This window comes from Herpailurus yagouaroundi, unplaced genomic scaffold (assembly GCF_014898765.1).
Source record: "Herpailurus yagouaroundi ecotype Mexico unplaced genomic scaffold, PumYag 184, whole genome shotgun sequence".
NCBI classification, from domain to species: Eukaryota; Metazoa; Chordata; class Mammalia; order Carnivora; family Felidae; genus Herpailurus; species Herpailurus yagouaroundi.
In genome coordinates this window covers 14,008,372-14,022,625 of record NW_024412415.1, presented here as the reverse complement: position 1 = coordinate 14,022,625, position 14,254 = coordinate 14,008,372, and the positions used below count along the sequence as shown (strand labels likewise).

Here is a 14,254-nt window from a genome sequence, read left to right as displayed (position 1 = left end):
TTTCAGTCAACAAGGGTCCATTGTTGGAGCTGTAAGCGGGGTCAGTTTCTCACAAGTACTGGGACAATTTGGGGATGAGTGACCTTTTAGTTTTTCATGAAATCCTGGGTACTATTAAGAAACGAGAGGGGGATGGACCCTGGATAAATGACCAGCAAACGCCTGCTCTATTGGAAACAAAGCTGAAGTGTGATGACGTGACTTATTTTATGCCGTGATAGTTAAGAGGGGAACTTCCTGGGTGAAAACCCATTCACATGCGTTAACTATGAAAATTTGGACAAGTTGTTTAACTTGAATCTCATTTCCCCAACTTGGAAAATGAGATATTAACTGGCCTTAAATGGCTGTTATGGTATTAAATGAAATAACATATGCAACGTGCTTATGACACTGTCGGGCTCATAGTCAGTGCTTAATAAATATGAGCCTCTATTGCAAAGGTCATTTAATTGACTCTTGAGGGAGTTATTCACGGGAATTTGTAAAGAAATGTTAAGGTATCAATAATAGAGAAATCCATTTATGTGGTTGAGAGGGACATAATGAAGGCAGAAATACGAACTAGAAGGAGTGATGTGAGGGCTGCCTAGAAGAGAGAATGACCACAAATAAGCAGATGAGTAAAGTTGGGTTTCAGAAAATTTAAACTGGTTCCTGTCCAAGGTGAGTCTGTCATTCTTAAACATTACAAGACTCTCTTAGGAGCCTCTTCCAATGTTTCATGGTCAAGAAATTCTCCCTTACATTCAAGGTAAATCCCTCCAGTTGTCACATAAGCCCGTTTTATGTCTTCGCACAGGATAAAACATGGGTAAGGGTTTAACAGACTTGGAGAGCTAGGACAGAACTTTAGAGATGTTGCAAAGGAAAAGTGACAAGGCTTAGTGACATTTATTTCTTAGTGACGGGGAGAAAAGGGCAGTGTCAGATGCAGGCCTGTGATAGTGAGCATGAAAGACGAGGGAGACAATGGCATCTCTGACAAACAGGGAGAGGGGAGAGGTCGGTCTGTCCGATAAGGCACTGGATTTATAAATATAAGGTAGTGGTATCACCAGAGCTTTGATAGTAAAATCAAAATGGTGCCAGAATAGTAAAGAAGACATATTCTCTTCTCTCTGTCCTCTCGTAGAAAAGTAAGCAGTTAAAAAGAGAGGCGAGGGGGAAATGTTTCACACAATGCGAACTTTTAGCCATCTGTACACATTCTGGCAAGGTTTACTCATTAGAAAATTTCAAAAATAGATATTATCAAGTTCTAGTTTTTGGTGTCTGGGGAACGGGGTTGGAGATGGTTGTTGGCTTTTCTTTGCTTCCCAGGCACTTTGGTAACAAAAACCGTACTTTTTTGCACCAGTTGTCAATCAAATGAGCCTTCTGCCTTGTAAATGCAGTCTGAACCAGTCACAACAACCACACATGTGCAGTCACTTCAGTGTTTGTTTTCCTGCATTTCCCTGTGGATTTTCTGGGAGACTAGTGGCCTGGATTTAAAAAGAAATTATATTTTCTTATGAATGGTTTCAACAAAAGACAAATTGCATTATCCAAATTTTGGTTGCTTCTTAATATAATTGCATTAAATGTAACTTCCCCAACAATTAAATATATTTTTATTATGAAAAGTTATCTGTGGTTTCATAAGTACTTAATTTAACTTGCTATACACACAGCATCTGGTAATCATTTTGTATCAAAAATAAAGAGTAGAGGTCTGCCTCTGAAATTTGTACATTGATTTGGGAAAAGAAATATCTAGTTGTATCGCGGGTAGAAAATTGAAATCCTAAATAGGATTGTGTGCCATGAAAATAATTCGTGTTTTTTTCTTCTGTTTTGCTCTCCCAGCATACTCGTGTCACAAATTATGGATTTTTTACACAACGAACTTATCTCCGTTATCAAACTGATTGTAAGTAACATGCTTTTTTTTTTAAGTAGTAGTTTCTCAAAAGATGAGTGTAAGTGAATGAATAAATCTATTATACTTGAGAAGATAATTAATAAATTTGAGTTCTGAATTTGTCCATGAGTTGCATTGAAATTTTATGGGTATTGATGCAAATTTATGAACACAACAAACTTGCATTTTATGTTTTAAAATTATCTGACCCCAATTTATTAATACGTGTAATAACTTAATTCTTGCTTAACCACTTGACCTACCATTGTCCACTAGTCTCAATTATTCAACAACTTAAACTGACACTTAATAAGTATGTAAATGGAAAGCACCTTAACGTAATACAGGTATCTTTCTAAGTGCCAATTATATGCCTCAACATTCCCTTCAATTTAAATGTGTTAGTAAGAATCTAATTACACTGGTTTATAGCTGATGGAATTACAGAAGGAGAAGATTTCTCTCCTACATACTTATTAGACCTCAATAAGTATTCCTTTGCAATCTGTTGCTATTCAATTACCAAGTAATAACTGTCTTAATGAATCTAATTGAAATGCTTATTTCAGACTCCTATCACACACACACAAAAAAGATAGTCTTCACTTAGAACGATTTCACTGGAAGGGGTCTTGACTTGTTTATCCAGAAAGAAGTAACGTCACTGGGAAGAGGTTCACATTTGTGACTATTTTTGCAGAGTTTCAAGGACATTCACATCTCTTTCATCCATATATCATAAAACTGAAGCCCCTCCACAAATCTTTGCTACTCAAATGCATGCCTACAAGAACAGTCACACAATCACTGGGCCTGCATTACCCCTGGCAATGAGAAACTTTGGATTAGCTTTCCTCAATGAAGACAGAACAATAATAAAAATTAAAATATTTAGCTAATAGCTAATATATAGAATGTATTTCCTGGTGCCAATGCTGCCTGAACACTTTATACATAGAAACTCATTTAATCTCCATAAACTCTCTAAGAGGGATGTATGCTATTATCATACCCATTTAACAGATGAAGAAACTGGTTAGTTTATTTTTTGGAGAATGGCAAATTTGCACAGCATATAGGCTCGTAAATCGCCGAGATCATTGGGCAACCCCAGGTCAACCGGCTTCTGCAGTATAAAGTTAGACTTGAAACATGTTAGATCTTGGTTGATATAATCTTGTTGCTTAGGAAATTGAGGATTTGAACTCGCACAGCATAGATGGCACAGCAAAAATAGCTGCAAAACAGAAATAGCAAAACTCTTTGATGCTTTTTTTTAATTTTTGAGAGAGAGAGAGAGAGAGAGTGCTAGCAGGGGGAGGAGGAGGGGTCAGAGACAGAGGGAGACCCAGAGTCTGAAGCAGGCTCCAGCTGTCAGCACAGAGCCCTATGTGGGCCCAAATTCACTGAGCAGTGAGATCACGACCTGAGGCTTAACTGACTGAACCACCCAAGTGCCCCTAAAACTCTTTGAGCTAGACGTTCTGTATAACACTCCCTGCCCTCTCCCTCTGCCTTTTTGTAACTTTTGTTTGGAACAGCAGCTGTTAAAGCTCATTCATCTCAAGACAATGACAATTTGCTTGAAAAAATGTATATGAGGACAGCCCAAAACGTACCGCTATGTGTATTTTCTGAAAGAAATATAAATTTTATTGGCCAAAAGTCAGATTGATTCAAGGAACTGTGGGTCACTGACAATTCACAATTTTTATGCAGATTTTGTACAGCTGCTGCATGTATATGCAAAACCACCTTTGGAGAACCCGCTAGGCCCCAGAGGTGCTAACACGGATGTGCTAAGCCAAGGGACTCGCTGAAAGTCAAGTCGGTGGCAGCTGCATGTGCTGTCCACAGATTGTGTCCTCACAGTCATGGAGATGGGCAGAAGCCATGGTTCACCTTTGGGACATAGGATGCATGGACATAGGATGCATGGGGCATAGGATGCATCACTTCTCCAGAAGTGATGGTGTGCGGTCAGGTAACAGGACAGTGATGGCAAGGATTTCTTCACGGTATGTCTATGGAGTTTACAAGGATTTTAGATACAGAAAACTATCTGACAAGAAAAAAAAAACAACAGTAAATACTTCACACAAGTTATCTAGGTTTGCTTATGACTTGCATGGATGTGGTCTTTATTTGCAGCCTTTGTTTGATGTCAGCAGGGACCGGAGCCTTTGGGTCCAGTTAAGATTAGCCAGCAAGGGAGTCACTCAGGCTTGTCCGTGGCCCACGGTGTCATCTGTACACTATTCTTATTCTAGACTGCAATGCTTTTCTGCAGACGTTCATGCTGCTCCATGCCAATGCCAGGGATTTTAAGGCTCCTTTTGAATTCACTCAGGAATAGTTTTTAAGGAGCAAAGGTCTTTATATCTAACCAGTTAATATAGTATCAAAACAGAGACTTCTAATAGAGCAATAACTTCTATGGAAAGGAAAAAACATGATAGCTGTAAGTTATTTATTCTTTTGAGGAAGCCCTAAGTTCCTCCAGGTAGCCAAACGAATCGTTCCATTTATGTGCCAAGCACAGTACTAGGTTCCCAGGCTCAAGGATTTACAGCCTGGAGGACTACAGACTATAGTTTTGGGGAAGCTCCCAGGGATGTCCTTGCAGTGATGTCTGTGGGGAATTTGCAGTGGGGAGCAGGGAACACAGTGTTGACTGGTGGATTGAGGAGGTCCCAGGCCCTTAGACCTTGACTTAGCCTGTCCAAGGCTCCTATTCTCATCATGAGAAGGAATTCAAGGACAGACACAACACAGAGGATAAGCAGTACAAGCAGGAAAGTTTATTATAGCAAAAGTACACTCTCACGATGTGAGGGCAGGCAAGCTCCAGAGAGAGCTGCATGCTGGGGTTTGGTTTCTGTCTTTTATTGATAGTTGTTAACAAGGGACTGGAATAATCATTACTCGGGGCAGAGATTTCTTGGAAGCAAGGTTTCCTGCTTTTTCTTCCTTATTTGGTCAGGGGTTTCCGGCTGCCTTGGTCAGCCATCTTGGGCCTGCGTGGTTTGATCTGGCTTCTTGTGGCTTTATTTTGGAATGCTTCCAGGACAGGCCTCTGACTTTCCTGATAGCTGGCCATGACTTCCTCCCTGCTGGCCTCCAGGCATCCGGTTAGAACCTAACTGCCTCTAACAACATGATGGAGAAATGAGAGTTTAACTTATTCCTGTCCTTCCTAGACAAAAAAAAAAAAAAAAGCCCAGAATAAAGGTTCATGTATACATCCATCAGACAGGGCCAGCTCCATGCAGAGAGACTGGTTATGGGACAAAATGAAAGGATTGTCGAGAATTTTTTAAGACCAAAATTGGTTTGGATGGGGGGAGATGACTACTTACATGTATGGAAGGATCATATGGATTTGAAATATTTTCATTTGAAATTTTAAAATATTTTAAATGTGACATTGTGTAGGTGTATACAATAGTTACTAGCAGTAAATTTACTAGAGCATGTGGAAATTTTTTTCCACAGGGAATAGATTGTAGAGTATTTATAGAATATATACTACATACTCTAGTCTCAATTGATTTTTTTTCAAGAGAGTGGATTGTTTGGTTTTGAAATTCTACAGGGGTTACTTATTTATTAAATTGTTTATTCAATTTTATTTATTTATTTATTTATTTATTTATTTATTTATTAAATTGTGACTATTTTTACTTTGCTGTTGCTTTAAGGTGCAATGTCAACAACCTTTGAAGTCTTTGCACCACCCTACCTCTTATTTCCCACCCCCACCTGTCTCTCAACTCTGCTTTTTCTTGATTGGCTCTTTAATTTTTCTGTTACAGTATCAAAATCAACTTGAGATTCCCTATTTTGGGCCCAAAGAGTGGATGTGGATATAATTTCATGATTTAAACTCTGGGTTTGAAGATCTTGATGCAAATGGAAAGGACATATCCCCAGGCTACTCCTAGTGTAAAGGAAGGTTTACAGGATTGAAGAGTGTCTCTCATTCATTCAACATATAGTTACTGAGTATCAAGTACGTTCCAGAGGGTAAAGCCCTGAATGAAATGAAGTCCTGCTTCTGCAGAGCACACATTCTGATTGGATGAGACAAGTAAATAATACACCAAGTTAGAGAATATCTGATGGTGTTATAAAAGGGATAAAAAAGTCAAGGTAGAGCTCAGGAGGAAGGGGATATTTCAAGTACTAAGGACTCCTGTAAGAAGGCAACATGAGGGGCACCTGGGTGGTGCAGTCGGTTAAGCGTCCGACTTCAGCCAGGGCACGATCTCGCGCTCCGTGAGTTCGAGCCCCGCGTCAGGCTCTGGGCTGATGGCTCAGAGCCTGGAGCCTGTTTCCGATTCTGTGTCTCCCTCTCTCTCTGCCCCTCCCCCGTTCATGCTCTGTCTCTCTCTGTCCCAAAAATAAACAAAACGTTGAAAAAAAAAATTAAAAAAAAAGAAGGCAACATGAATTGAGACCTTACAACTTTAGATAACTTCAGATAAATTACTTAACTTTACTGAATCCCTGCAGGGTGAAATTAGGTTAAAATTATCCAACTTTTAGTTTATTATAAGAACAAAGGAGAGGGAAAAATATATATATATAAAGTGGTCCCACAAATAGTAGCTGTTATTACTGTCGTTGACAAAATACTATGTCAGTTAGGGTCTGAGGAAGAAACGGACAACACACTTCTATTGGGATAATCTGAGTAGAGTCTCACAGAGGCAGAATTTACAAACTGTGAGTAAGGTGTGGGGAAACGAGAAGAGAAGTCCAGTGTCTGGGGTCTAGTAAGAGCAAACATGATCATCAACTCTAGACCCACAGGAGGCAACAGAGCATGGTTAGTCCCTCAGAGGCAGAGAGGGCTGTGTGGAGCAGGCAGCCAGAATGAGCTAAAAGTTCAGTTTCATGGCCCTGAGACGTATAAGTGTCTACATGCAGGATTAGGTTAGGGATTGTTGGGGAGAATTACAAAGGTGTGCTAGCTGTTGGAGTCTGCCACCGATTTAAGCTCACACTCAAGAATGGGAAATGGCATGCACCTGAGATCTGATTGTGATGTAGACAATAATAAAGCCACCAAAGGAGTTCATAGGGAGACCCAAGGAGATCAGGGGCTAGACTGCTTCCAGTCAGCACATCAGAGGAAATGTCAGAGAAGTGGTGGCTGTGCTTGCCCTGGACCTTAAAGGAGGGACAGGATTCACACATGTAGCAGTGAAGACAATGGCAAAACCTTACATATGCAGGCAATAGGAAGTTTGGTTTGATAGGAGCCCCGGGCATAAAAAGGGGATTTAGATTTATCATTTCTGTGACTCTGTCGAATCTTCACCCTCTTGCCCTTCTCCTTTCCTCTTTCAATCTACACCTACTCGTTCTGTCTTCCATTGATGTTCTCATTTTCCTTATGAGAAAGCTTTAGGTGGAAGGGCAGATGGGAGTAAAGGGGGGTTCCATGCAGTATCAGATGGCAGGCTATAGCTGGATTTCCCAGGCTCCAGCTCAGTCCTAGTCCAGACTTCCCATCACTTGACAGGATGGGAAATAATCGGGACAAGATACAAAACAACCCCAGAATGAAGGCGATTTACTATCTCTTTAACCCAATTCCTCTGCTTCTCTCCCCATTTTCCAAGAACCACAATCAGAAAACTTGGGAGAACAGAAGGGAAACAGATTTGAGAGAGAATGTTAGCCTGTCCTTTGTCCCAAGTCTGCCACTGACACTTTCAGGGAAAACATTTTCATGTCACAGCCCCAGCAATGTGGACAACCAGGTCAGTACTTGAGTCACATGCTTTCTCATGGGTCACAGGGCAGCAGCATTTTCTAACATGCTCTACAATCACCCAGACTAGAGGTTCTTCCTGTCACAGGACAGTGCTGCCCAAGGAAAGACAGATAAGCTCTCCTGAATCTACCTTTATACACTTTCTTCCCACCCTCCTCCTACCCTCCCCCTCCTACTACCCTTCCTCCTCCTTCTCCTCCTCTTCCTCCTCCTCCTCCTTCAGGTTTGTTTCTTCATTCACCATGGAGGTCCAATTAAAGCTCAATGTCTTCCCACTGGTTTCTCTAGGTACTTTCACAATGCTCAGCAGTAGGCACTCACCAAATGTACATTGAATAAAGGAATGTTTGCAAAAGGGTATCTAGGTTGAAGAACCATCATAATTATCACACTGTGTCCACTTTAATTGTCATTTATTATCTTTGTTATTTTCTCCAGTAAGCCTCATCCGGATTGGGAAAAGAAACAATACTTTGTTCATCTTTGAATCTCTAGGAACTAGATGACTATCTATGGCTCACAATAGGCCCTCAAAGCTTACTTGTGTGAATGAATGAATAACTAAATTAATGAATGAACAATCCTGGCTTCCAAGCATGATTTAGAGAAATAACGGGAGATAAGTTCCCATCGTTGAGGCCATTTTGGCAAAGGCCTTGTATACAAGACTAAGGAAGTTGGGATTTATTTTTTATTTTTTTTTGCTACAGGCAACGATGGAAGCTTTTTTAAGCAATAAGGGAGTAATTTAGTGACCAAGGCCGTTTAGAAAAATCATTCTGATGCTGATGTAAAAGATCAATTGCTGTGGAGCAACCTCCAAGCTACTGTTGATTTCCAAATGTGACAATGGAAATTTCAGTGAACAAAGGACTTTTTAGTTTAACAGATGTGGCTGCCTTGACTCTATTGTCTATTAATGGAAATACAAGCACTTTACCCACCTTTCAAGTAATGGAAATAAATATACTTTATTCGCCTTACATGGTCGAATGGAGTTGTATAGTTGTGGAAGACAACATGTCCTCATGGAAAAAATGTTAACTAAATATGTTCAATTATTTATCATTTCAGCAAAGTTATAAGGTTAGGAGGGACTCCTAAATCCTTAATGGCAACAAGGGTCTCCTCAAACTAATGGAGAGAAATGCTCCTCTTCTCACTATTTGACATTCATCTGGGAAAGAGAATTCTTTGATTCTTGTGGCTCTTTCAAGAGCTGGACAGCAAGTTGCACGATGTCATCACTAAGATTTGAAAGCTTAGACTTGGAGCAGCTGATTGTTTTGTTTGTTTCTGCCATCTGAGTAGCTTGCACCTGATGGTCATACCTTCACATAGTTTTGGTCAGTCACTTGGGATTTTCTCAGAGCGACCTGAAATATTTTGGGCTCTAGCTGAGAAAAGCTCAGATCCATCTACTTGTGCTTTCTGTGCCTCTAAAACCACACCCAACACTCTTTTGTTAACACATCATCATAAATACTGATTACTCACTATGATATGTTATACACGGCTATAAATGTTTTACTGCTCCTTCTGTCAAGTAGTGGAGTCTGTCTCCCCTACTTCCCGAGTCTCAAGTGGCCTCATGACTTGCTTTGACCAAAAGGAAGTGGCAGACGTGATTTTGTGCGATTTTCAAAAGAGATCTTAGAGCTTCCACTCTCACTCTCTTGGACCTGTACATCTTGAGGCAAGCCCAGGCTAGCCTCTTTGAAGATAAAGAACCTGTGGGGTGAGAGCAAAACAAAGACCATGTGATAATTGAGGTGAGGCCATCCCAGACATACCAGCTGAGGCCCAAGGTATGTGAAGTAATCAAGGACCAGCCAGTATCACAGTCAGCTCTACCAACTGACTGCAAATGTGTGAGTGAGCCCCGCTCACCCCATGTGGAGCAGAGGTGAGCTGTCCTCGCTGAGCCCGACTGCCAACCTACAGAATTGTGAGAAATAAATGGTTATTGTCAGCCAGGAAATTTTGGAGTATTGTGGCAGACAGAATTCTAAAGATGCCCTCCTGCCAAGATTCTCCTTCTCTTGTTATTCAATCAAATACTAAAGTAGGGACTGCTGTGAACAGAGTTTTCAATATAATTAAAGCCCCAAGTCAGCTGACCTGGTGATATGGCCTTGACATGATCATTTAAAATGCTGAAATGAACACTTTAAAAGCAGTGAGTTTTTTTGACTTGTTACAGAAGGGCACATCAAAAAGATTCAAAGAATGAGAAGGAGTTGTACCTTTGCTGGTTCACAGATAGAAGGGGCCACGTGACAAGAAATATAGGCGCCTCTAGAAGCTCTGAGCAGAGTCAGCTGCTGCCTAACAAGAGAAGTGGGATCTCAGTCAGACAACCACAAGAAATGGAATCCTACAGAGCCTAAAAAGAGTTAAAAGCAGATTCTTGTCCAGAACATCCACATAAGAGCCTAGTTTAGCCAAGACCTTGATTTCAACCTTGTGAGACCCTGAGCGGAGAACCCAGTCAAACCTGCCCACATTATCTCTGACCTACATAATGGTGTGCTAATAAGTCTCTATATCTGTGCTAATTTTTTATTCAACAGTAGAAAATTTATACAGTTTATTTTATAGTCCTGGATGACAAACACACACACTAACATTTTTTTTTTTTTTTACAACACATGGAAACACACAACACAAAGTAGGGGATTTCCATTCTGGCTGCACATTGAAATCTTGTGGAAAGCACTCCAAAAATATTAATGCCTGGGCCCACCCCAGAGATGCTGATTTAATTGATTTAATTGTTCTGGGATGTGGCCCAGGCATTGGTATTTTTGAAAAGCTCCCCAGGTGATTCTAACATCCAGCTAGACTTGAAAACCACTAATATAGAACAAAATATATGTGGACAGATAGATAGATGGGAGAGGAAGATTGTCACCCCATCAGCTCCCATCACCCTCCACACTGACGTAACCATCTTAAGAACATGCTGGTGACTAACATTCTACTATGAATTCTAATATGAGGGTTTCTTCCCCATACCCAGCAATTCTCAGACACTGGCAGGGTGTCCTGCAATTCACCTCAGTTCTGACACTACCTACTTGAAGGTAGTGCCAGATTCCACAGGTTACTTGGTCCTACAAGACTGCTCTTCATCCCTCTTCTTCAGTTGCCAGTTACAAGTTCAGGTTGTTACCTGTGATTCTGACTGGCTGTAGATTGGAGGTTCGAACAACCCCTCTTCTTGGGTTCAATGAATTCACTAGAGTGGCTTATAGAACTCAGAGAAACATTTTTGCTTAGTAGGTTATGTGTTTATTATAAAAGGGTTTAACTTGGGAACAGCAAGATAAAAGAGATGCACAGGGCAAAGTCTGGGGAAAGGATGTGGGACTTCCGCCCTCTCCAGGCGTGCCCCTCTCCCTGTACCTCCATGTGTTAACCAACCTGGAAGCTCTCTGAACCCCACCTGTCAGGTTTTTATAGAAGCTTCATTACATTAGCAAAACTGACCAGATAATCAACCGTTGGCCACCAGTGAAACCTCTAATCCCTCTACCCTACTTGGAAACCCTGCGTGGGGCAAGATGGAAAGATCTAACCCTCTAATCATGGTTGACTCCACTGGCAACTGATTCTCATCCTTAGGTTCTAGGGCTTTCCCAAGGCTGCCTCATTAACATAAAAAAAGACATCTTCATCTTTCTCATCACTGGAAGTTCCTAGGGTTTTAGGAGCTTTGTGCCAGGAGTTGGATGACCACATACATATTTCTTATGAGAAATCACAGTATCACAATGCCTCTTTCAGTTAGAGCACTTTCGGCAATGGGACAACAAGAACATTAATCTATCCCTTAATAGCAAATCTGGATATGAGGGGCTTTAATGCTGACTAGTTCAGGAGCTCTACACAGCCACCAAGGACTTAAGGGCTTTTCATCTCTTTGGTCTGCCATTTTCAGCATGTGGTCTTTCTCCTAGTTTGCCTTTATAGTACCAATATGGTGGCTACTGATCCATGGAATGTATGTTATGGCATCATCCAAAGGGATGGAGTTTCTCCTCATGTATTCTCTATTAGGGAAGGAACACCTTCCCCCAAAGCTTTCCCATGGTTTCATTTAGGTTCTACTGGCCAGAATTGGGTTATATTCATGTCCTGACTGCAAGAGAGAATAGAAAAGAAGTATTTGACATTTTTAGCTTCTATAGTGGGAGGTGAGTGGGCTTTCCCAGCAAGTTAGAAGCAGGAGAAGGTGGGTGGATAGTTACTGGGTAGATTAACAACCATGTCAATTCTTTCACACATCTCCTTATGCTCACATAAAAACATTTATTTATGTTTGCATATATAGATACACACACATGAATGGGATTCTATCATAGATGTTCTTCACTGTAGTCATTCTCCCTCTCACATTGTGCTATTATTATTATAGTTTTGACTCACTGCACATAACCCCAGTAACAAATGTTCACACCTATCCTTCAGTGCTTTTCTCAGGGCTTATATAAAGCATAAAAAAATGCATATAGTTATGTGATGGAGGTGGGGGGGTGTCATTTATTTAACACAATAGGATCATGTGGCACCTTATGGCAATTTTTTCAAGTCAAGTATATACACTTAGGTATCTTGCTTTCTAATCTCTAAATGTTACCCATTAGTGCTCAACTTTTCCCTGTTTCCTCTGATTCAACTCTCCACTTCCTTCAGCTTTTATCAAAGAGCCCAATTAAGACTGAGTATGGAGCTCTCTAGCCTAACTCCTACTTTGTTGTTTGGGATGTCAGGGCAACAGTATTATGAAGCCAAGCGTCCTCGATGTACTCCTCTAGCTTCAACTGGCTCTCATTAACTAACTTCATCTGACTAACTGCTCACATGCAGAGAAGTTTTCTGGGTCTCCTGCCATCAATTTTGTCCTTCCTAAGCTTCTAGAAGCTACATTCTCTCCTAGGGGAATATAAGACCTTGGGATGAATTTTTGCATTTCTAAACATGCCACATTTTCCCATGACTTTTGCTGCCCAAATGGTTGAAGTTTCCTATTGCAGGCTGGAGAGGAATTTGTTCTTTCAGACCCTTTTCCTTCTTTTCCCATGTTTATTCCAAAGGAGAGTTTCTTCACAAAGCTCTAAAATTCAACTGTTCTGCCAAGGGTTTTTGTTTTGTTTTATTGTTACTTGTTTTTAGGAGCTATGGGTTTTCAGTTATTTTTTAGTTAGATGTGAACAAAACCAAACAGTTGTTAGAAACATTTATATAGGAGTTATGTTATAGATTTCTGTCAAACATAGTTAGCCTGAATGTTTTACATGTTTCTTCCAAACCACTCCCTCAATATACAGTGTCTGAGAAGAGAAGAGAAGAAGCAAAAGACCCGATCACTGGAAAAGACATAACACATTCAAAAAAGATTCCAACAAAATTGGGATTCCTGGCCACCTTCAGCTCAGGCATAGGGCTTTGTCATATTAGAATCTGACCAGATTTTAATCAAACATGAATGATCCCAGAGCAGCAGGGGTCTAGAAAAGTTGTAACTGATGTGTTTTTAGCATACCCAGGCCAACTATTTTTCGGTATTGGGGATTGAGAAATTAAAATTATTCTGTTGGGGTGATTTCATATGTAAAGATGGGAAAAGTACTCTCTTGAGAGAGATCTCTTAATTCCCTGGTAGTAGGTGACCAGTCTAAAACCAAGAGCCAAGTCCAGTTATGTGACTAATTAAAAATGTTTTTCATACAGAGGGTAATTTTCTTTACAGTGGCTGCATTCTTCCTTTTATATCCCAAGCTTATTTTCAGAGAAAAAGAAATTAAATTGTCTTGGTAATTGACAATCTTGATGCAAGTTAGAACAGAGGAAATACCAATGAAAAAATATAATGCAGATCCCTTAGCAACAGGGAAATGCAAATCAAAAGCACAATGAGGGGGCGCCTGGGTGGCGCAGTCGGTTAAGCGTCCCACTTCAGCCAGGTCACGATCTCGCGGTCCGTGAGTTCGAGCCTCGCGTCGGGCTCTGGGCTGATGGCTCAGAGCCTGGAGCCTGTTTCCGATTCTGTGTCTCCCTCTCTCTCTGCCCCTCCCCCGTTCATGCTCTGTCTCTCTCTGTCCCAAAAAATAAATAAACGTTGAAAAAAAAATTTAAAAAAAAAAGCACAATGAGATACTACCTTACACCTGCCAGAATGGGTAGACTCAAAAAGACAAGAAAACACAAGTGCTGGTAAGGCTGTGAAGAAGAAGGAATCCTTATGCACTGTTGGTAGGAATGCAAGCTGGTGCAACCACTGAAGAAAGCAATATGGAGGCTCCTTAAAGAATTAAAAATAGAATTATCATATGATTCAGTGATTCAACTGCTCGGTATTTACCCCCACCAAAAAAAAAAGAAAAAATTGAAAACACTACTTTGAAAAGACATATTCACCCTTATGTTTATTGTAGCATTATTTACAATAGCCAAGATATGGAAGCAACCAAAGTGTCCATGGATAGATGAATGGATAAAGAAATAGTGGCGTACATATATATATATATATATATATATATATATATATATATATATAT

At 40.5% G+C, this 14,254-nt stretch overlaps 1 long non-coding RNA gene across 1 annotated transcript in view; it reads left to right on the top strand.

Moving 5' to 3' along the window:
* The first annotated feature begins 708 nt into the window (after window positions 1-708).
* Window positions 709-14,254, top strand: part of LOC121041659 (uncharacterized) — a 15,033-nt gene continuing 1,487 nt past the window's right edge. The window contains exons 1-2 of the long non-coding RNA XR_005795807.1: window positions 709-719; window positions 13,963-13,965. This is a non-coding gene — a long non-coding RNA (uncharacterized LOC121041659). The remainder of the gene's footprint in view (window positions 720-13,962; window positions 13,966-14,254) is intronic.